Raw genomic sequence first — 24,866 nt, 5'->3', positions numbered from 1 at the left:
TTTGCTCTCTGTAATCTCTGTTCATACGGACCACTAGAAGAAATGCACTTACAGTGTAAATGATGGGGAACAAAATCCACACTGTAAAATATTTAACTTTGAGTTTACAGTAAATTAGTGTTTTTCAAATTTTCACAGTAAATTATCGTAAAATGACAGTTGTATACTGTGACTTCACATTCTGCTGCACCATCAAATTACCGATATAGCAGTATGTTACTGTAGAATTACTGTATTGCACTGTAACTTTACAGCAAATTACTTTAATATCACAATATGATGCTGTAGAGTTACTGTATTGAACTGTCATTTTACTGTAAAAATGTCCACCAGATTACTGTGATATGGCAGTATGCTGTTGTATAATTACATTATATTCTGTAAAAGTAATGCAACTCAGTGGCTAGTAATTTACTGTAAATTTACACTTAAAATAACATAGAAAAATACTGCAAAATTTGACCTGTTCACATTTTTTCTGTTAACCTAAAACAAACCCATAACATAAGAAGGTTACATTCAAACAAAGAAACAAGCAAAATCAGTTTAAGACATTTATTTTGCAATTTTATATACATTTTACAGGTCATTGCTACTACTGCAGGACAATGCAATTATTTTGGTGGGTTGACTTTGCAAAATCTTAAAAGCTTGAATATTCATAATAAGCTTCATACTTTATCTCCCAAATTTTGTTCCACTGTGTTTTCAATTTAGAAAGTTGTTTACCAACACAATGTAAACTAGCATATCTGCAGTCGCAGAAAAATTGAATGCACTACCATATATGAAAAGATAGGTTCACATTTTTTCAAGTCTGTCTGAAAACAATTCTCACATGACCATTTGTATATTGCAGTGCTTTGAATTATTGTTTGCTACACCCATTCCTCCTGTCTACACTGGCCATGAAGAAATTCCCTCCCGATGTGCTTATAACTGAAAAAGGAAGTATTAATTAATATCCCCAAAAATATTTTAGCAGTTTTTCTTTAGCAAAAGAGGAAATCTTGTGCTACATGCAAGTCTGCACTGTCCTTTTACACCTTGTTTACAATGACATCCACTCAAAGTCACTAGGTTTTCTAATGAATGCACTTCTTAGTTGATGTCTCCATTCTGCCTCTTTAACTTGAGCTTGTCTGCCTGTAGGCCAAAGAGGTACCTGTAAACAAAAGACAAACAGTAACAATCTGTAACTTCACAAATAAAACAAACTTTTCCCACATTTTTTTCCCACATTGCTGGTGGTGGCCTTGCAGCCCATTAGGTGGGCTGGCCCATCTGGCATTTGCCAGAATTGCCAGTTTGCCAGTTTGAGCCTGTCCAAAGCACATGCAATATTATTATGTTTCTCAGAACACCAAATACAGTAAATTAAGAGTGATATGTAAATCTAATCAGATGAAGGGATTAACCATGGTCACTACTAATTGGTTCAGGCTCCTTGACCAGGCAGCAGGGGTCACTAATGCAGTGATCTGATCTGCTTTAATGTGGTTTTATGATGCATGTCAAAGGATTTGATGACTGATGATTTTTAGTCATTGGAGCCATTTCTAAACAAGCTACTGTAGACAAAAACTTCAGTGACGAGGGAGCATGTCACCCAGTGCAGCGGTATGGTTCATTGACATGTTTTAATAGTTTTTGGACAACAATGGAACTGAAGTTATGTGGTAATAATTACTCTGCTGGACCAGCAGGAATACCAGTCACCCAACCACCCCTAGTGTAAACCGTTGATAAAACTAGGCATAGTTAGCAACAAGCAAAGAGCAGTGGAAGCATAAGCTGGAATGTTAAGAGAGCTAGCCAGCACTCAAGCACAGTATTAATTTAAAGACTATTGCATTACCTTTGGATAAATTCCATGTGCATGAGGCATCATTGGGATAGTGTAGATTAAAATCGTAGTAGTTTGAAAAAAATGCAGTCAAACCACTGGAGAAGTCCTGAGGTCCCACAAGCACTTGACCTTTAATACAGGTCATTCATGCCCTTAGCTTCATTATGTCCCCTGTAACAAAACAAGATGTACCAATCATGTCTTACTGTGCAAAGACTGGTAATGTGAGGTATATATTAAATATTGACATCACCTTGGACAATAAAGTGAGGGGATCCTCGTATCGCAGTACATTCAACATCAGTGGGTGTGGAACAAGCCTGCAAAATAAAACTGAACTGTAACATTCTGCACATACAGTAGCATTTATCTTAGAATATACAGCAGCTTGTATTTTTGCCTAAATAACACCAAGTTTAAACAGAGTAGAATCCCAGAGCAAAAACACCAAAAAATACTGAGACAGTTAAAAATCAACCAGCATATGCATTTACAGAACTTGAACACATGGGATCTCTACCAGTCAACTCTGGTTAACAGTTTTTTTTCTCCCACAAGCAACAACAAGCAAACAGTCAAGCATGGCGGCTGGATAGATTATTTCACTCACCACCAGTCTGGTTACGACTCACTACCGCTATAAGATGACTCACAATAACTGATAAAACACATCCAATAATTACACACCTGACCAGCCACAAATCAATACAAGTCCTTCTCAGTGACTAACTTATGCATTTGCAAACCAGACATGGCTGCATTTTGGTGAAATCGTATATGGCAGAAACCTAACAGCATGGCACATTTAACTGTGGGATTTTCCACAACAGAGACCAGGGGATTCTTACAGAAATATCTTTCACAGAAACATCGTCCTGCACACCTTCAGTGATGACGCAGCACCTCATTAACGCACCATAGCATCTGAAACACACACAAATGTACACACAACGGACGGAGCTTCAAACAAGCACTAAGGTTAACATTACTAAGCTGAATCTCTGCCTGTATCCTACATCATCACAGTTATTCCTCTAGTATGTAATTATGTAAATATGTCAACGTTAAATTTTCTGCTTACCTTAAACCAGTGTTCTAAAGTTTACACAGTTTCCAGCACTGTAGTAACGCTGTGAGGGAAACAGCAGGACAGCAGAGACAAAAGCTAACAGTTAACATATAAGTTAACGTCGCAGGTAATGTTAGTTATGAGCCTCTTTAAAAATGAGCAAGTTCAAACTTACTGGATGGGACAGCTAGCTTAGTTAGTGTGCAAACTCTTTACTGCGAAAAACATGTGTCAATGTTAGTTTGGGCACCTGAATATTGTTTTAGGACAGACTTGAAAATTGTGAACCTATCCATGAAGGATTTATAACCCATCTTCTTTTGGGAGCTTCACTTATTTGGGGAAATTCACTCACAGTTATTTTAAAGTTAAATGAAAAGAACAATACAGAAATAGCTCAGAGCTCTGTAATGAATACAGAAAGAAGTCTTCTAATTGTACCTAATGGTATATTTATCAAGCAATAAAAATAAATGTTCATTAAATAATAATGGTTAGTTTCAATTTGTATTTGTACTCTTGTTTTCATTGGTATGCATCAACATGTTAATTGAAGGGGTAAATGATTTGTATGGAATTAACTGTCTCCCCATAAAATGACACCTAAACTGTAAGCTTGTCATATTTAATTTTGTCTTGTTTTAGTTCATAATGGTCATGTGACAAATACAACAACAATAGCAGAAAAGAAACCATTTCTTTTTTTAATTTTTCTAAGTGTGTGTGTACTGATAAATGTCACAAACTGGGATATACAGTACTGACATATACACTCATTGGTTTGTAAACCATAAATCTCTGCATAGATCTTGGTTTGTCCTTAATAAATGTATGTCTCTATGTGAAATTTTCCAATGGAAAAAAAACATCCCTTTCTTTTTAAATGTCTTAAAATGTAGCATTTTGTAAACTCCTTGGGCAAGTGCTCATGTCTGACAGCTGGTGATGAAATGATCTAAAATGAAGACTGGAATTGAGAGTGAGAGGCAGAAAGTCGAAGGGAAAAGATTGATATAGCCAGACAGAGTGATGAAAAAGAGAGGCAGATAAAAGAAGAGTAGGACAGATAAGGTAAAGTGAAAAATACAGGACTGAGAGAGAGAAGGAGAGAAATAGAGACACCCAATGGTAGAAATGTAGCTGTCATTTCAGCAGCAGCTATTAAACCAGTTTATATTGCTGCTGTGCCACCTGACAAAACATTCAAAACCAGGGAAATGGCTGGAAAATAGGTCACACGTACACACAGAGTGATATTCACACTCACAGTATGTGCTGTCACCTACGGAGTCAATTGAAGAAGTGCACACATACACACACATACACAGACACACGCACATACACACCACCTCCGGAGTCAATCAGAAGAAGAATTGCCTTAACTAGACACATGCTTCAGGATGAAAGGGCTCTCAGGGTATATTCTGCTATTTCTAACCCACAGTGCCTTGCCTCTCACATGCAGAACTCTCTCTCTCACACACACACACACACATATACATATGCACACAGTGTGCACTCTATCCTCTCAGCTTGTTTCCTATGAAGTTCGACATGGAATGGAAAGTGTTTGGAGGGTTTCCACACAGCTTGTTTGGTAGGAAGTGGAAACAGAGGCACGAAACGATGAAGAAATCTAAAGTGGCACAGAAAAGGAGAGAAAATTATGCCAGTGTTTTTTCATCAGTTGACTCTCGATGCATTTCCTGTGTTGTGGTTGTCATCATTTTATCTTTTCTTTTTGATCCGTGATCACCATGCAAAACACAGATACAAAGACACAAACATCCATCAGGTTCTCCTGCTTTCTTAGATCTTCTGAAATCAAAATTTGCACACGCTGAACTTCTTGAACTTGTTGAAACCATAAACTGTAGGACTTACATTACCAGAAGGTTTTGAAGCTTGGATTTGGCTTGTGATGGAAATTAAGTTACATTTAAGGAAGCCTGGATGTAAATGAGGTGGGAAAATGGAGCAAAATGACATGACATTTGAACAATTTGATTTAAAAGCTTTGTTAATCAAAGACAAATTACTAACGGGGCTAAGAAGGTGACTGCTTCGGGGTTTTCACCATGTGTGATTAATTGCAAGTTTGTTTGAGAACATTCACCACTACAATGTAGTATAATCTAAATAAAATGGACCTAAAGGTAGAACCCTGTCTCCTAGAAATTTCATTTATATGCTAATAAATACTTTTCCCAATTATGTTGCATGACAAATGTAATCACTGCCTGGATTATGTTCACAGAGTTTTAATCTCTCTGTGGTTTAAATGTGTTTTGTTTTTTATCGTAAAGCAGCTTGTAACTGTGTTTTGAAAGGTGCTATATAAATAAACCAAGAACATGATCTTTCTCTAACCTTAACCAAATGTGTAAAAACATAACCATAAAAGTTTAATATCACTTTAGTTACTACAACCTGATATTGTACTTCAAGATTTTATATTTTGGCGACAAAAAAAAGAAAATTTTGATGTTGTTATGTGCAGTCGAGCCACAGAACTACATGCACATAATCATTCTTCTGCAAGTCTGAATCACTTTCACTGAGAAGAACATAAATACAAACACAACCAAGCAACAAAACCAATCACACAACAGAAACTATCCAACTGAGATTTCATTTCTGTTAGCAAGCTTGCCATGTGTTGATTAGGACAGCTTAGTTTGTTAAATGTGATCACCTCCACACATGGATAGGTAATTGGATTGTCATCAATATAATTGGATCTTGGCTTAATTTACACCGTGGACACACATTTAGAACACAAATACACACACATGAACCCATGTGGACGCACATCCACTGATTTTTCCTTTCTGAATACAGACAAAGACGAGCACAAACATCCTGTATAGTATACAGTCATCAAGTATACAGCCAGTAAGCCACTGAATTGTTCCTTTCCATTCCCATTCCTCATTCTGTTCTGTAATGGCTTAATGGAGACATTCAAATGCAGTCCCATTAGTTGGGTGGGGTGTATAATGTTGATAATAAGAAGATTATGTGCTGTGGTGGATATGATGAGATCTGCCACCTACTTACATGAACTAAATTAATTGATGAACATGTTCTACCTTTCAGTTTTATTGTGAAAACAGAGAAAACACCTGAATGGATGGCAGATGTTACAAATATACAGTATAGATGCATTTTGTGTGTATGTACTGCATGATGCTTTGAAATGTGTATGTGGACGGCCATGGGAGGTGACCCAGTTTCTGTAGGTTTATCCAGACCCCATTAAACCCATTCTCTTGCTCCCTCTCTCTCTCTTTGTAGAATTCCAGTAATGCGGCTTTTATTAAAATGAAGGCTCTCATCTCTCGAGAAAGACAGACTGGAAATGTTAAGGGGTTGGGGAGGAAGTGGGTGGAGATGGGAAAGAGCGAAATCTTCAGTCAGACAATGGAGAGGACCAAGTGGACCCACAAAAGATAAATACATAATTAAATACAAAAAAAAAATAAAAACATCTGGAAGTAGCCTAACCATTCACCTCAGTGGTCAGCTGGTCAGCCTTGTATCCAAATGCACACACACCAGTTCTGTTTTAACTCTTTAACCATTGGCTACATGTTGGAGGTTTGTCAGCACACATGACCATGACCTGGACCCAAATCAATCTACTTTACTGTCTCACTAAGAGAAAACTGGAAAACATTCAGAATTCATGGGCTGGATTCATCTTGATTGAGAAGATGCAGTGGTTTTGCTCCACCTATGTGCTCAGACTTCAGGTAGTTGAGCAACTATCACCCACTGAAATGATTTCTGTTACATCTAAATGTCAAAACAGTAAATGCTAATTTCAGTAATGCATTGCAAACTGGAATATTGGCTGATGATTGTCTTCCCATGGGAAGTACCATTATGTGTCTCTAGAAACGGGAACTATTAGTTTGGAATTAATAGTAAAAGGGTTTATTTTAGACCTGGGTTGTTAGTAACCACAGGTAAACAGACAAGAAAAAGAACATTGCCTAAACTCAATAGGAAAAAAAAGAAACCTCAAACCTCTGATTGATGTTGATTAACAATGATTGCATACTTTTAGCCTATTGTTTTGGTTTCACAGGACACTAACTGTGGTTCATCCTTACCACTACCATCACCCTCATTTCCAGCAGCAGCAGCCAGCCGTTTTCAGCAAAAAAGTAGTGACTAGCCAGTGAAGAAAGTGGAACATCTAGCAGCTAAACAGCCATATATATTTACCTCATGAGCAAGAAGGGAGGAGAGTGAATATTGGGCTTATTTTCATCAGCTCGATAGAAACAGAAACAGTGAATGCTAATGTTGTTTTGTGTCTGATGGAGCATGTCCTCCCACGATAAAACAACACAATGGGTTGTAATGTCAGTTGCCAGAAAATGACCTATAGTTACATTTGAGTGACAGATGCCATCTAGCAACTGTAGTAATTATGACTCAGAGAAGTTCAGATGACGTCCATATAAGGTAACACATTTCCATATTCAGAGCTGGCAGTTAGGACAGTTTTTTTTTTAAAAACCCTAACCCACGCCATGTTTCAAGTGATCATATTAACCCAAAATATGATCTTTCCCTCACCCTAACCAAGTGTTTTTGCATCTGAAACCTAACCAGACCTTAACCACAGCATTATCACACCATAAAACATAATTATTTTTTAACAGTGATTTGTAACGTTTTTTTTGGAAAGCACAGACAAATTATGTTGTCCTGCTGGTTACTGCTGATAGAGGCACCACATTAGAAAACTCCTATGGGTCTTATCAGTAAGCTCCTATCAGCTGTTGAGTGCATGGTCAAGCAACCTATTTGGTTGTTTAATTTGGAGGACTTTGGAGGTCTGATGACACATTAGCCAGGGCAAGGAAAATATATAAGGTGATAATATGACTGACATATGCAACTTTTAGCTAGTTGTGGCTCCTTTTCTCCCAAGAGGCCAGAAAATCAGGTGTCAACTTTAACCAAATACAGTTTTGTGATCTAGGTCGGTAACTATCACTCACTCATCTATGGTGTACTTGGATACGTTTATATAAAAAAATGCTTTTGTTTGTTTCTTGACTGACCTGAAAAAGCCTCTGAATCATTTGTGACAAAATGATAATTGTTCAGTCACACTTTCCAAATGAGGCATACCCTGCAGAAAGTGAACAGTATAAAGAAGTAGCCACTTCCCAAAAGTGGTGTTCTTTGGAGGGCAAAACTGTAATGTGATGTCTTTTCCCTCTCCACTTTGTTGAAGTGTACTTCCCTCCTGTTAATGCCGGTGTGCAGAGCAGAACTAGTATGTTTGCTACAGTAAGAGCAGAAAACTGGCACTGCCTGACAAATATGTCACTTCCTCCCTGTCTTCCTCAACTCACTCTTGCTGACAGTGACAACAGCATCACTATGTTTCACTGACTTTCTCTGCTTTGTCATTTTCTTCCTCCTTCCTACTTTGTCTTTCACCACTTTCTTTCCTGCATCTCAGTAACTGACACTGACAATGTCTTTGTCACCTTACCACTCTCCCCTGCCTTTCCCCTTCCCTACAGTCATCCCTATTTCTTCTTCTATCTCCTTTTTATTGACAGCTGTCCTATAGCATCAGTGATGTAACATCCTCCAACCATCTGTCCTTCCCTCCTTTCACCAAACCCTATACCTTCTCTCCTCCTCCTCTTCCTCCTCTTCCTATTCTGCTCTCTTGATATTGACAGCTGTCACGGAGCATTGATGCGGTAAAATCTTTTCTTTTTGGTGACAACCATGTTTATTTTGGTTTCTCTGCCTTCAGATCCCACAGCGGGATCTGCCATCCACTATGAGTCACAGAAAGCGCACATCAAGTCATTCTTCTTTTTCTTCTTCTACTCTTTGCCTCATCTCTCCCCTTCCTCCTCTTCCTCCTCTCTTTTCCTCTTTTTCTGCCACTCTCTTACATTTACATTTAGAGTAAAATCTGCACAGGAATGTGTGTTTGCATGTGGAATGTTCCTCTTTTCCGCTATCGGTAATACATGTTGACAAGGCTTGAAGCGAGCGCTGGTGTATAGACATGTTCCTGCACAGTCTCTTTTTTCCTGATATTTTTTGTTCATGCTCTATCATTGGCTACATTTGAATATACAGAGTAACTCAGCTACTAACCACAATCCTACAGTCTTGTAAAGATGGATATGTACTTGTATTGGTACTTTGGGATTGGGGGATCCCTGTTGTCATCAATACTGTAAATAAACTGAATGATTATTCCCCCTTTTCTCTCTATTAAATATGTATGAAAATGTGCAACAATGTCACAGAGTCTGACATCCATGTAAAACTCAAACACCAGCGTTAAGTGTGATGGTCAAACTATGTTTGAAAGTCAATTTAACCAATTTATGATGTTTACTGACCCAAAACCAGAATTAATAACAAGTCTTTTTTTAATGTTTAAGCGGCTTTCTGTTTCTTTCTTTATCACTGTTATTAGTTTTGTAGTGTAATGTGATGGTAGCCTGCAGTATGGTCAAAGCTTTCCCTTTCATGTGCACAATATCTTATAAGAAATTTAAGAACTGAAAAATTCATCCTGACAGGGCTGGATAGTATGCATAATTTCCATAAAAAAGAGACCTAATATTCCTTTAAATAAACTCTATTTAAAACACATAATATGCATATGTCAAGATATATGAAATTGGTTGGTTGGACATTACAATAAACAAACCCCTCTCACTTTTGATATCACCACTTAATTTGTTTATAAGCCATATCACAGCAACCAAAGCAACTGTAATTAAATGAGCCAACATTTTACTGAAAATTTCAATCAAAAGGGAAGAGAAAAAAATCTTTTGCATTTGCATCGAATTGGCCATCAGCATTGACATGTATTTGCTCAGACTGTGTGGATCTGCGCCCATCCTTAAAACCAAATCTGGCCGCCATATATGGGCCAGAGCCATTTCGCAATTGGTCCTCTAGTGCTGGAAAAGCATCTCAGCCCAATTTAACTCAACTACCTGTGAGCACTCGAGTCCTCCCACAATTCAAGTATCATTTGGATTGATTTGAGGCTCTAAATTGCGAGTCTGAGTGTGACTGTCTCCGTCGCGTCACGGATCAGTGACCTGTTGTGGATGTTTCTCTCCTTCCCAATGCATTTCGGGACAGGCTTAATTCTGTCATGATCCTGATAAGAAGGTATCAGGCTGCTACAGATTGTTGGAGAGACCAGTAGTTCATCACTTCAGAGCTTTAAAGCAGACGGGAGTTTGGAAACAGGAGAAAGTAAAGCATCTTGCTGTTATCTCATGTTAAAGTTAAATTGTTCTATCACTGATCATCTTGAAATCTATGAGTCAATTATATGACTCCTAATTGTCTAAGTGTTTTTCTTTCTTTTGGGTAGGAATACTTGCAGATAGTTTATATCCTAATAGTCATATCTTGAACAAGAAACACATTCTACCTCAGCCACGTCCTTTTGTTCCGTGTAGATATCACAGTGCAATCTATCTGTTGTTGTGATTTTAATTTTCTCCTCTAGCTTTTGCAATCATCAAAATTAATTCAGTCTTCACATGGTACGTTTAAAGTGAAGTTAGAAAATTGGCTTTTCTCCCTGCCGTGCTGTTGCGTCAGTCAAGCAATATGACAGGCTGAGTGAATAAAGCAAATAAACCAGCATGGGAGTCGAGATAACCTGTATGTATGCCTGTGTGTGTGTGTGTGTGTGTGTGTTGTGTGTGTGTGTGTTGTGTGTGTGTACGCCTGAGGGCAGCCCTCTATCTCTCCCTTTCTCTTTCTCTCAGAGTATAAAAAGAATGTAGAGCAGGGTTGGACAGGAGAGAAACAGGCAATACACTGAGTTTACAACCAGTGTGAGTTGACTGTAAAACAGAGTTAGGAGCTAATATCATTGCACAATGGATTTAATCCTATGATCATCTAGAAGAGTTGGCCTTGTTAATTGTTGGCAGTGTAGCAGTTAGTTATAATCAGCAGCATCGTGTCAAGTCTGTTTTCTGGGTTCAAGGTTTACATGAGTCAGATCTACCTTTGAACATAAGAAAAAAGTCCAAAACTCCTAAAGCAGCAGTGAAAAAAGCAGCTCTACACAGTTTTTTATCCTATTTTTGCTCATTTCACGTTTCATCACTCTCACCAATTAACCTTTTGCAGCCATTTTCAGCAGACAAACTCAGGTAAGCCCAGGATACGATAGCTGCGCAGCATCGAACAGCAGAGACAGAGTAAACAAGTGCATGGTGGAAAAATTTAGCAGCTGAACTGATAAATATTTCCCTCACAAGTTTGTTGGTGACCAAATAATAGCTAAAACGTCAATTTAACAGACCTACATTCATCAGGAACAGACGCAAATGGCTCAAGTAATAGGCCTTTTCTTACAACAGACATATGGATGTATCGTAGTAGGAAAAGCACAGGTGTTACTAATAATATTAATGATGGCTCTGCTCTATCCAAGTGTCCCAGTAAGCCTTGACAGTGTGACAGTGATCCAGAATGCACAATACAAGGACCCTGAAACTGAAGTGACATAATGTAATTTGGCTGTCATTATTTTTATTACTTACACCTGTGTTTTTCCTACTGTGACAAGTCAAAATGTCTTCTGTGAAGAAAAGGCCTGTGTTGCTTCTGCTGGATGTGTGCGTGGACAATTGTTTGCTAACAGGTTAGCGATAGACACTTAATGAGTCAATCGTATAAGGGCTGTATTCTTCAAAAGTGGCTATATAAGAGTGGTCAAACTTTACTTTAAATATAGTGTCCTTCATCATTTTGACCTTCATCTGCCTTCTCTATCCAAGAATCAACACTTCACATAATGAGGAAAACCATGTGACTGAGATGAATGTTCTTCTTGCGTCAGATTATGAATCATTTGGTTTCAGACTAAAAAATGCCAAACTTCTGTCCTTGAATGTCAGCAAACAAGCCCTTGAAAGCCATTGAATGTGATGCCAAAGATCATAGTGATTGCATGGTTTAATTCATTCAGGTATCTCCATCTTCTGCCAGTAAGATGAACCGTGAAGTCAGCCTGATTAGAAAGCTCTCATTTCAGCAGGTGATCTACCTTTCAACTGTCACCAGTAGTCAGGAGCATTATGTAGTGACCAAAACAACAAAATTGCACCCAGTCCAGACCTGGATAAGTGGCAGGAAATTGATTGATTGATGGATGCATGGATGGATGAAAGATTGGAATGGAAGAATGAGCTTTAAGTCCTTTTATTCTTGACTTGTACTGTCAAAGTGCACTGAAAATCTAGATCATCTAGAGGATCATAAAAGAGATTTAAAAAATAAATGAAGTACTAGGAAAAGAAAAGGCAGAGTAGATTTGTATAAAATATAAACAACCTATTAGCAATGGGTAAGAGACAGGATGTGCTTCAGAGGAAGCATGGTGAGGTGAGACACTTCTATCCATAATGAAAATGATACTACTTTAAAAAAAAAAAGAAAAAATCAAAACTAGTTTTGGCAAATAAGCTCCTAAATCAATTGAACAACATGTGAAGGAAGATTGGTGTTGGTTTAGTTTGCTCAAACTGTGCAACACTTCAACTCACTGCAGCGGTTCAGTGGGTGGTATAATCATTTTAAAAGAGCTGTCAGTTTCTGCCAATCTCCTAATGGCGCAACAAAAAGTTACTCGATGAGTATTCTTCTAACATCCTGGGAGGTTGATGTATGTAAGTTTATAGCTGCTGATGCTTTTATTTGCTTCTAAACGAGTCTTTTTTATTGGCTTGTGATCACATTTGTACACCTTGAGAGGAGGATAGAGGATGGGTGCAACAGAGAGAAAAGGGAAGGGAGGGAAATGTATGGATTCTCTTAGAGTTCTTCATCCTTTTCTGCTTCCTTGTTTCCTTTGTGACTCTGAAACTCAGTGTATGTCCAACTTTCCAAAGTCATAAAGGTATATGACAGCTGACACCTTAACTTGCAATTTGCAGGGAATTTCAGTCGTGCATTTTAATATATAGGAGTATGTGTCTCCTCCTTTCTTTGCATCCTTTTCAATTTACCACCTGGTGGATGACAAGTGGTAGAAAGACAGGAGAGAAGAGGATCAGGAGGAAAGACAAATGCAACAAACCCGAAGCAGGAGAGAGTAAAAAAAAAAAAATAAGACCAGGAAAAAACTGGGAGGCAAGGTAATGAGACACAAGGAAACGAGGAATGAGATGCATGAAGACAAGAAGAGAGGGAGGAAAGAGAGGGAACGCAGCTGAAGAAGAGGTGGGAGGAAAGGAGTGGGTGAGAGATGCCTTCAGGTAGCCTATTTTCTCACCCTGCAGGAGAGAGACAGCAATTAGGATCGCTATGTGTGTGTGTGAGTGTGTGTGTGTGTGTAGCTTGTCATGAAGACAGCAGGGTTTTGGAGTTTTTGAAAGGTAGGGAGCAGCCCACTACAGCACCCTACCTATGTTTCATCATCACTTAACACACACACACACACACACACACCTACACACACACAAACACATTCATACACAGTTGGTTCTTGTTGCACAGGCATGTAGTTGTTGTGGTTTGTCATTTAAGCCACTTTAAGTTGAACAACCTGCTGCTATGGCATTATTTGGAACATTTGGAACATATAAAAGCACAAATAAAAACACACACAAACAGACAGTCTTACCTCCTGGTTTGTGGGGGGTCATTGAAAAGAAACAGGATGGCAGTGCTTCCATTAGTTTGACTGTTTGATAGCAGCTCTCTGCTTCTACAGCCGAATGGATCCATCCCAGATCTTGCGGCAGATGGAGCATGTGAAGGCTGGATCTGCAGGGAGAGATACTGCGGCAGGAATTGTGTCCTTTGGTCTTGTAATTGACTCTGTGCAAAAAGTAAGGCTTTGTTTTCAAGAGTGGCGAGTTCAGATGGACAAATTGAATTGCACTTTTCAGAAATAAGCCTGGATTTGGCGATCTATCTACCAAACGTAAAGCTGCACTGGGCAGAGTTTCCTATCAGTACTGATACACACTTCGGATCAAAAGGGGATGATAATAAAGATAGGATTCATATTCATGTACCACTGTCTCTTGGCAAGGCACAGTTTAATCAGTGTCAACACAACACGCTGTCTGAGCTCCAATCTGTAGACCCACAGCTCTAATCCATCTTGTCATGGATTTGATAAAATTGAATCTAAGACTGACTTTTAAAGGACCAATGTGTAAGATTTAAGGGCATTTAGCGGTGGTGAGGTTGCAGACTGCAACCAACTGAATACCCCTCCCCTCACCCTCCACTTCCAAACGTGTAGGAGAGTCTACGGTGGTCGCGAAGCTCATGATAAAAACGCCAAAGGCCCTCTCTAGAGCCAGTGGTTTGTCCGTTCTGGGCTACTGTAGAAATATGGTGGTGCAAGGTCCATGGAAGTGGACCTGCTCCCTATGTAGGGCTCATTCTAAGGCACAATGATTCTTATTTTCATTGGATTATATACTAATTAAAACAGTCAGTGGAATATTATATTCCATTTCTGCCAAGTCTGTGACAAGTTGACAATTGTTGGACGTGAACTTCGAACTTGACCAGCTCTGGGTGAAGGCATCGAGATTTGCAATATAATAAGTTTGTAGCCGGACTCATATTGGTTTTTCATTCTGATGCTGCTGTTTTATCTCACCTTGATATATTTGTAAGCAGCTCTCCTGTTAGTGATATTTTTTGTATGTTGATTTGGGAGTCTGTGGATTCGCACTATAATATATTTTCTATGTCGTTTGAATCAATGATCTGCTTTTTGTTATTCCAAACAGTCGGCATTATCTAGCCTAGAGAGGTACTCTTTTAATGTTAAGTCCTGACAATGTTTTCCTCCATATTTCCCATTAAAGTTTTTAGGTAGTTTTTCCTTGTCTGCTTAATGCAACAAGTACTGTATGCTTAGTTGGTGTTGTCTCTCTGAGGACAGGATGCATATGGCAGTGGTACCCACTCCTGATCCTGGAGGGATAAAGCAGGATTGAAAAGTACAGCACTGAAACACTCTGTATTTTAAAAACCCTGTTTGCCAGCACCTAATTAGCTGGATCAGTGCGTGTTCAGCCAATCAAGAGCTACGAAGATGTGGGCAGAGGAGGGATGGAAAATATGTTGTGGCTCCCTCAGGAGTGGGCATCTCTACAGTCTCTCCTCTCAGAGCTTTAGAGTGGGATGTTGGGTTGTCACGGAGATATACCTCACCTGGTCTGACTGCCTCTTATACTACCTAAAAGTTCCCTGTAGAGTTGTCTTATAAACAAACAACATTTATATTCGCATTCATTGTGTAGTACCCTTCTACACTTTGTTTACATATTACCATTTTCTTTATATATTGTTTCTTTGATATGTATTTCAGTTAACAATTATACAGTATATCTGGAAATATGTGCTGGTTAAATTATTGCTGGAGTGTAATAACTTTGCATTAATTTATAGTTTGGTACAATGTTGAAATGTCCTTTGTTTTAAGTAGTCTTGGAACCTCTTGGGTCCTTTTTCTTCGGGTGTTTATTGGGTAGTCAGGTGTCAATCTGTTATTAGCCAATCAGTGCCAACCAGGAGATGTGTGTTATAACCTACCGGGTTCATAGAGCAGTGGGACTAGAAAGTTCAGTACAATCTGTTTGAATGAAGCTTGAGTTCTGTCAGAAAGACTAACTTTTGCATGCCAGGCGTAATTTTATTGCTATTGTTCAATCGTGTTTAATCATTTCCTAGCCGTCAACACACGGGAGCATAGTTTGAGTTTCAGTTGTCACCAGCTGATCACTTCTACCCAATAGCATGGCAACTCATTTTCATTGTTAGCCTATCATCTGGTTGCTGTCTTTTTAAATATGTCTCTCTCTCTCTCTGCTTTAGTCTGGCATGCTGCCGTTATGTGTGCACCTCCACCTCCCCATCTCCACCCAGTCTCCACAGGATCGCTGGTACCATCGCTTCATCAGCTATCAGCCTCATCCGAAATCATCTACCACCACCACCGGTGTCTGGACTCCACGGGGGGATCTATCTCGCAGCTGCTATGGGATGATGTCCTTGTAGAGTCCAAGAGCCAAAGACTCTATGACTATCATTTCTATCTGCATAATAAACATTATCTTTCCTCATTCAACTGTCTCTCCTGATTGAATTACTGTTGTTCAACAAAGTAAAGAGCCAGGAGTTTTATCTCAGCGTGTAACTGTGTTAAAACGGGAGAGTGAGCAGTGTTTTGGAGCTGTTTTCAGTCAGTAATTCTACTAAACTGGCACAAACGACATAAACACGTGTGGGCTGCTACCTATTGCCCTCACTACCTTGGATGAGAAGAGATTGAGTGTGTGTGGGAAACACATTTTGCACCGAGTGAGTATGGATGCTATCTGAGAACTGTAATGATGAGTACATTTATAGTTAGCAGTTAGGAAATTTGTTAGTATTTGTGACTTTCTGCATAGTGTGCTTCGGATGCTGCCACACATGCTGCTGCAGCAGAGGTAGAGGTGCTCAGGACTTGCTGCTGCATGACAGAGAAACCTGCCTTTTGCTAACAGACATAGCCTCAAGTCGGGTTTCTCCATCACACAGCTCACCACTGGTCAGAGGGTTTCAAAAGATAGCTGCCAACAGCTTTTCTGAGTTTCCAAGGATCAGTGAGTACAGACGATATTTTTCTTGAGGACTTCAAATGAGCTCCAACAAGCACGCCAATGACATGGTATCATGAACTGAGTTACAAAACCCCGGGTATTATTTTATTTTATTTCCTTTGGGTCCTGTAATAAATATTTTTTTGTTATTGCTGTCAAGTCTTTGTGGTTAGATATTTATTCATGTCTGACAGTAAAGTGATTCCTGTGGTAAAATAAGGGCTGTAGTTTGGCTAAGTATGACGCAGGGGAGTTTTGAGCTCACAATAAGCCATAAAATAAGCTTAGTAGGCCTCTCTGCACCCTAGTCAGAGCCACATGACCACATTTGTTAATTACTGTAGGCACATGCTAATTGTAAATTTCAGTAGACCCTCAACAATTCACCTCCCAATGCACGGGTGTCGATGTGTCAGATGTCAGATGTGTGAGATGTTAAAAGGTATGCCATAACATACTGTACAATGAGAATTGAGTGGGTGGGCTACAAGTGTTTCTAGCTAAAAAGCATTGTGAGTACCCTTGAGGTGTCACAAACATGTTGAGTGCATGTCCTTCATCATGAAACATTTCAGTATTGAAGTATTTCAAATCGTGCATTTTTACAACTATGCTTTGCTCGCTGCCGTGTTTGTTGGCACATAACCGCCACCTACTATCGATCAGCAGAATAGCGTAAACACTGATGGCATGCATGTACATCCTTGCACAATACATACATACAAAACAGGGACCCGCATCTAGAAACATTGCTCCATAGCACTACTGGTCATCAGGAATGAAGCTAGTAGCCAGTCCCACTGAATTCCACCATTTTGGTTTGGGATGTATTTAGGCAAATGATAATAATATTATAAGTTAGAACCCACACAGAGTCTCCTCTTTCTGTTTTTCTGTGAGCTATGTTGTAAGAAAAAACAGTACTAACTCACTCAAGTGCCATCTTGACTGAAGAAGAACAAAATAATAGAGTTTTGCCCATTTTAAGATTCTGACAATCTCAATAAAGGATTGGCACTGATATTGTCTCTCTGAGCTCTGAAACGACTCTTCTACCGCACCAATGTTCTCTGTTTTATAATAATTCTCTTAATTCAAGCCAACTCAACAGCACAACTCCACCACAAAAGTTTAATCTGGACCACTGTATTCTCTCTGCCACTGGAAAAATATTGGATTTACCATCTTTGGCAAATCAAATAAAGGCTGGATCTTACAGTGAAGACCATGTTAGACTCCACAGTGACCCCGTGTGGATGCAGCTTTGACCACATTATACAATTTAACACTCTATTATTCAGTTTAACACAGAATAATAACAGCACTGATGTAACCGCTGGTCAGTTTCCACATGCAGACACTTAACATTCGGCTGCTGCTTCTCAGCTCGGCTCTGACCGCAGACGCACTGCTCACATGCAGTCCCTTATCTAATCCACCACTTGAAAAGGATCTGATTCAAACACAGAGGTGGGTGTATTTCAATTTGGAAGTGAGTTTACACAAAGGGGTCATATTATTTAGTATCGACCACACGTTAACACCAGCCTCTCTAAGCTGGATCGCACTATTGATCAGCAGATAGTGGGTTACTTCCGGACATTGGAGATTTGTGTTTGCCTTGAATAACCTTTGCTTACATTTATCGTATATAACTATATGCATGATGTATGTATGTACTCAGATATTCTCCCCAAGGGCTGTGTGAGACAAGTCAAAGAGGATGCCAGATGATAAATAGGACAGGAAATAAGAAAAAAACACAAATCACAAAAGCATCTTTCCCTGCTTCTTTGTTTTGAAATGCTGAAGTTTTACTTGTTCATTCCCCTAAAAATCATTCAAATGAAACAGTCTGGAAGGCAAACTCTTTTATTCTATCTCCAAAATCTCATATCTCAGAATTCAACAAACATCATCTGCCTGACCGTTCAAACAGCAGCCAATATTTAATATGATTCATTCATGATTTATTTATATGTGTCATTGTATGACAACCTACACTGATGCATCCTAGACATCCTCAAATATCCCACAGTTATGCCCTGCTGAGGAAATGCTAAGAGGCACAACACAAAAGTTTAACATGAAGATAAACTTCAGGCTGCCTCTAAAAAAAAAACTGCTCTGTTCCTGTTTGGTTTTCAACATACAGTCTGCTGCCCAGAATGACCTTTTCACAAAAATCAAATGAAAAATAAAGCCAAGAAAATAATGTAATATGGAAGGAAGCAATATATCAGATAATAATCACATAAAATGTAAATCCAGAACGGTACACAGCACAACCTACACTAATGTATCTAATGTATTGTGGGATTAAAGTAATACAAGTACATGTCATCAACCAATGTCAATACCAATCTTTCACTGCGTGACTTTGGAGCGTTATGGAATATGTGACTCACAGTAATTCGCCATCATTTCACGAATAATGGAGCTTCAAATTGGCCGCCCTCATTCACCCTCATATGAACTGTTTACACACGCAGTTTTATGTATCCACATTATGTATGAAATAGAAATCCAATAATTATGAACGCATGGATGCACAGACAAGTCAGGAATAGCAATATCACTCGAATAACTTGGAAATAATTTCATCTGTTTTAGATTATGATTACACCTCTACAGCTGAGTTTAGTGCCTGATGTGTAATCTACAGTACACAGTAACAGTAATTCACTCTAGACACCTAGTACTCTCATTTTATTGTATTGCTTCATTTATTTAACTTTGATTTAACCAGGAGAGCCTCATTGAGACTGGAAACGCATTTTCCAACATCAAGATTTCTGCTTTTTGAGGTGGAGATAGGACAGTTTGGTATTTTCCAACCAAACCATCTGCCTTTGGGTTATGGTTAGTATATGCGGTGCTGTCTGTTCACATCGTGTCATTCTACACCATCCAGACCTCGATATAATGCCATAGTGAAGTAGCCTCTCCATTTGTTGGGCCATTGGTGTCATGTTCCAGTGTAATTGGCTCAGCTGTTTCAGAGCTATGAGACCGGTAATGTGATTGGCTAAGAGTATTTTTATTAATCACCACATCCTCTGATCTATATTCCACTTCACCAAGCCCTTTATTATGTAGCACTGTTGCACATATACAATATAAACTGAAACAGCAGGACCTACAGTATCACCTTTTGCTGGTTGTTGCAATTGCACCATTAAAATAGGGCCCTAAATACCATGACCACGACCATTTGATTCTGATAAAATAGTTTTGATTAACAAGTTGCAATTCACTATGCGTGTACATTTACGACCACTAGCCTCCGCTTCAAAACGACGCGATCATGATGATAGAGAAACATGCCTACCTGTCTGTATCAGTCCCGCCCCCACATGCTCTATATAAGCTGAGAGGTTGTGTCCTGCCGAGTAGAGAGCAAAGTGTTGTCTTCAGTGACTTACAAATATTAGCAAAATAATTGATGACAAAACACATAAGAATTGCATCGATTGCACAGACATCATCATTTGGCGGTCTACTTTGGAAAACACCAGTGGCAGCAACTTGACGACTGTGCAGTAAGTATTAAAAAGTCCACTGATGGGCTTAATGAATGAACAAATGAATTAATTATTTTTATTTATATTACAGCAGAGCCATCTCTAAGACACATCACAAACACACACTAAAACAATCAGCGTTCTCAAAGTAACAGGCGACTTTAACTCAGCCTCACACTCAGGATGATAGTGACGATGAATATGAAGATGAAGATGACTAGAATACAGATATTTTCATTGAATAAGAATGCATTTATAGTTATAAATGCACTCTATAAGTGCACTGCACTATAAAAACAATATATTAACCATCTTTGTGGCAATTCTTGATAAACCTTACAGTGAAGGTGTCAATAAATAAATAAAAAAATAATAAACAAGGTCTAATGATTCTACTTAATTTCTGATGAGTCAGGAATAGGTGTGGTTTTAAATATTAATAGCTATTTACAGACTGTGTGGGCTAAAATGCACAAGAAGCCTAATTCTCCTTTACATTAATTCACTACATGTTTACAATCAGATGAGCAAACTCATTAAAATATGCAATAATTAAGATCAGTGTATATGATGGAATAGTGTCATTAGAACGTGCCAGAGGCCACCAAATTTGTGCTTTTTTTTCAATATGTCAAGATTAGAAGTACACAAATCATTTTTGTGAAATAATAAATAAAAATATGAGTAAGCATCACAAAAGATGACAATCTAAAACTATAAAACACAGAGTTTGGGCTGCAAATGCTCGAATATAGAGTGGTATAATATAAACATCATTATTCTTCTTGATTCCAAATGTCTTCCTCTGTTCTAATTACACTGGAAATGTTTTTTTTTTTTTGTTTCTCCATAGCTAGCTTGCAATTTTTTATTAATCATGTTATCTGTAACCCTTGACTTCCCAGCCCTATGTGTAGAAATGACTGAGCTGAAGTAAAATATCTCTTAATGTACATGATGTGGGCAAAGCCACAAAAGTCATGTCCATGTTGCATTATTAAACTGCAATCAGGGACGGAGAATCTCTGCCCTTTTTTCTCTTTCAGTTGCCTCATCTTGAATGTGCATGTGAGTGAATTTGTGTGTATTGTGAAGGAGACTTGACTTACATAACAGAATCATAATGATAGAGAGGCAGAGTTTAAAATTTCTTCCCTCCCTTCTGCTTCTTTTCTCCTCTCCATCCTTCCTTTTTCCTGTCTATATGTGTACGTACTGTGTGTGTATGTGTGTATATGTGTGCACTATGATGAATAATGCAGTGTGTGTTGTATGAAAAGATAAGGAGGCAACATGGGGTTGCTTAGGGGTTGAAGGAGGTGATGTCACTGCAGTCACCTGCTACCCTCACAACAAGAAGGTGAAAGAGAGGTGGATGAAAAACAGATAAAGATAAAGGTGAGAGGATGAAGAGAGAATATGAAGGGAGACTGAGAAGATGTGTCAGACACACAGAGAGAGATAAAGAGAAAAAGGAAATGAGAGAGGGGGCAGAGAAGCTGTTGTTGGTCCAATCAGATGTTTTGCTTACCATACATTATCCTCAAGTCATGATTTATACTTTTTATACACACAGCGGGATGGCTGCTCTGACCTTCCTCACAAGGACAGTGTGTGTGACAGTTCTTGTGTGTGTCGTGTGCACAATCTCACGCATCCAAACATGTGACTGATAAAAAAATGAGACCATTTTGTGGCAAACCTGTTTATGTGTGAGTGTGTGTGCATATATGTGTGTTTATGGTGTGTACTGATGCATGCATGTGCTGCAAGTGATTAACCCTACATGTTAAATATTTTGTGTATAACAGTCTTTTTTGTTGTTTGTATAGCGCGTGTATGATCGTGTGAATGCTATCTGTCTGTGTTTTCTTGTACCTCCACCTTAGTGAGGACTAGTTTGAAACCCGGTGTCGCTGATCTTGGAAATGAGGCTGTTATGTACTCTACGCTGTACACACCAGCATCAGCAGATTGGCTCGGCTCCTCATTTAGACAGCCCGATGCAATCTTGAGGTAAATTTCCTCACCGCTCAGTGAGGTTCCTATTTGTATCCAAATGTGCACACATCCGGCACAAAGTCCTGAGATGAGCGAGTTCTGTAAAAACGATCGAGCGCTAAGAATTTCTCTGTATTTTCAGTCTTGACTTTTTAACCAGTAGTTACATGTTGGATGTGCTGTAAAAACACAGAGCGGACCGAAGCACAGCAGTAGCTTTGCAGTTGTGTTCACTGATTCACGTTTGTTGCATGTACACCATGAAGCAAGAGGTGTTTGTCTCTTAGCTTTTCGAGGGATCTGTTGGTGTGTCTTGTCATTCAAATACTGGGGGTGGACACATTTCCTTATTATACATACAGTACCAGTCAAAAGTTTGGACACACCTTCCCATTCTTTTGAATGAGAAAGTGTTTCCAGATTTCTGACTAGTACTGTATGTACGATATTATATTAGGGTGAAGACTTTAGGGTTACAGATTCAGGTTTAGGTTTGGGTCGAGGTTAGGGACTGACTTGCAGGGCAGAGGACTTATAAATATAGACGAACAAAAAGTAAAGTTAATAAGAGGAAAATTTCTCACACAGTCAGGTTGACATAGACGAGATTAGAGATGAACACATTACAGTTGCAGTTTGCCCTTCACAGTATGGCAAAGAAGGAACACATGTTAATGTGTTGTAGGTGTTACACCATTCAGACGGGGACTGCATTGGTGGTGTAGGAGAATCTTCATTTTTATTATTTCACCAGCAAGACTCAAGCTAGACAGTCCAGCAGCACTGGGCACACACTCGTCATAAGCTCAGACTATTAAGTAACACTAGTCTTCTTCTATATAGCCTGCAGGAATGTACCACAAACAGGTTACTCTGCCACCTGCAGAGTAATATATGGAACTTAGCTACGAAACAAGAAATACACAAAATGTTAAGAGGATTTGGGCAGGTATTTCAAAATAATATCTCTTTACAGGTGCCACATAAGACCTAGACATTGTTGAAATTGAAGAAGAGTTCTCTTAAACAGCTGTGTGAGAAGAAGCACATCACTTTTTTTTATCACACCAGGTTTTGGCCCAAAGTTTGACTTCATATAACTATAATCTTCAGATACACTGACCTCTACAAGACATGTCCAGTGGCATTTAGGTATTGACAGGAATTACTGGAGGCATGGCATTTGACTGTTAATAAAAAAAAGAATGTTTTCTTGTGTGTCTTGAGTACCCAGACTTGTAGCCAGAGTCACGAGTATAACAGAAAATATCGAAGATGATGGTGACACCGGGTGAGACAATGTTTATATGTGATTTTCCACATTCGAACGAAGCAAGTCTCCAGCTGCAGCTGAATAATTAATCTGTCAGGGAATGTCCTGCTTCTTCCATCTAGTTTCTCCTGCTCTGTTATTGTGTGTCATAACTTTGCATTATAATAAAATATCATTGTGGTAAGTGCTAGGGGTTAGGTATAATATATATATAGTATATTCTGATTAATGTTAACACTGATTCACGATAATAATTCTCAACCTAAATTAGCCAACAGACTAGCTAACATATACTGTAATAAAATGACACATTGCTGCAGATCTGTACATAGAGTTCAAACATCGAAAATGTTGGCACACCATCGAAGCAAACAACACAAACGATGAGCCTTTACTAGAATATCATAGCTGTTAGTTTCAGCCATAGGCCTTCATCAGGGCAGCTTTACATAGATTTAACATAAAACACATGTATCACTAGGTTGACCTGACTGCTAAATTACCTGCCAACTGCTATGAATCCAGCAAAGGTCTGTTTCAGTGCCTAACCTTTGCCCATCTCTGCTGCCAGGTACAGTCAGCCATGGCACTGGGCGTTACCTCTCACCCCGTGGTCGCAGCCAATGACTGCGGCAACGGTTGGAGCTCGGCCCTGCTGGGAAAATAGGACAGTAGTAGATTCAGTCATGGTACCACATTGGGCCACTGCATACAAGCTATTCTGCATTGCCCTCTGTACTGCACAATTTATGTCAGTATTGGTAATTCTAATATTCTGTTTATTGGTTTATTTATCACCCAAACTCATCAGGATATCCCATTTCAGATCCTTTAACTTGGGGGAAAAAAAGTTGATAGACTGGGCCTCATTGTTCAGCTCTGATGTCTCAAGAGGATCAGCAAACAAGGAGACAAAGAGGCAGGAGAAGGATAAAGAGGATGGTAAAGATGACGTGGGTCAATGTTATTTGTCCTTGAAGGCGACAGCGCTTGTTATCGTTAAGTACTTCCTTCTGTTTCACCAAAAAGATATGAAGGGATTAAAGTGCAAATGCATCTGCTCTGTTTTTCTTCCTGTCCGTTGCTCTCTTTGTCTTACCTCACCCTCTCTCTTGCTTTTCATGTCATTTCGTGTTACTCTGTCTCTTTCTCTCGCTCTCTTTCTCTCGCTCTGCAGCAAATTGAGTCTGAATGGGCTCCAAATCATGTTCAAGTGCAGCCAGAGATACTTCCAACTCTTTCAGACAGTCATTCTGCCTGGTAAACTATCATCAACACAAACACACACACACACACACACACACACACAGATGCAGACTGCTCTGTCTGGCAGTCTATCAAGAGCCTTTGGCACTTGTGCTGCTGTACCGTCATTATCCTGCAATGAATAATCTCTCAGTCATTTCCTTCTACAGGACAGAGCCAAGGAGTCGGAGAGAGACAGTCAGGGCGACACAGAGACTGACATATATCATCTTGTAATGTCACACTG

At 39.1% G+C, this 24,866-nt stretch overlaps 1 long non-coding RNA gene across 1 annotated transcript; it reads right to left on the bottom strand.

Moving 5' to 3' along the window:
• Positions 1-521: 521 nt before the first annotated feature.
• On the bottom strand, positions 522-2,764 carry LOC121911971. The gene is made up of 4 exons (XR_006099987.1): positions 2,698-2,764; positions 2,103-2,169; positions 1,859-2,020; positions 522-1,165 (listed from the first exon to the last, which is right to left on the bottom strand). It is a non-coding gene; the product is annotated as an uncharacterized LOC121911971 (long non-coding RNA).
• Between the last annotated feature and the right edge of the window lie 22,102 nt (positions 2,765-24,866).

The sequence above is a fragment of the Thunnus maccoyii genome, chromosome 14, assembly GCF_910596095.1.
Source record: "Thunnus maccoyii chromosome 14, fThuMac1.1, whole genome shotgun sequence".
Classification (NCBI taxonomy): Eukaryota; Metazoa; Chordata; class Actinopteri; order Scombriformes; family Scombridae; genus Thunnus; species Thunnus maccoyii.
Note: the sequence above shows the minus strand (reverse complement) of the source record. Positions and strands in the feature narration are given on the sequence as shown.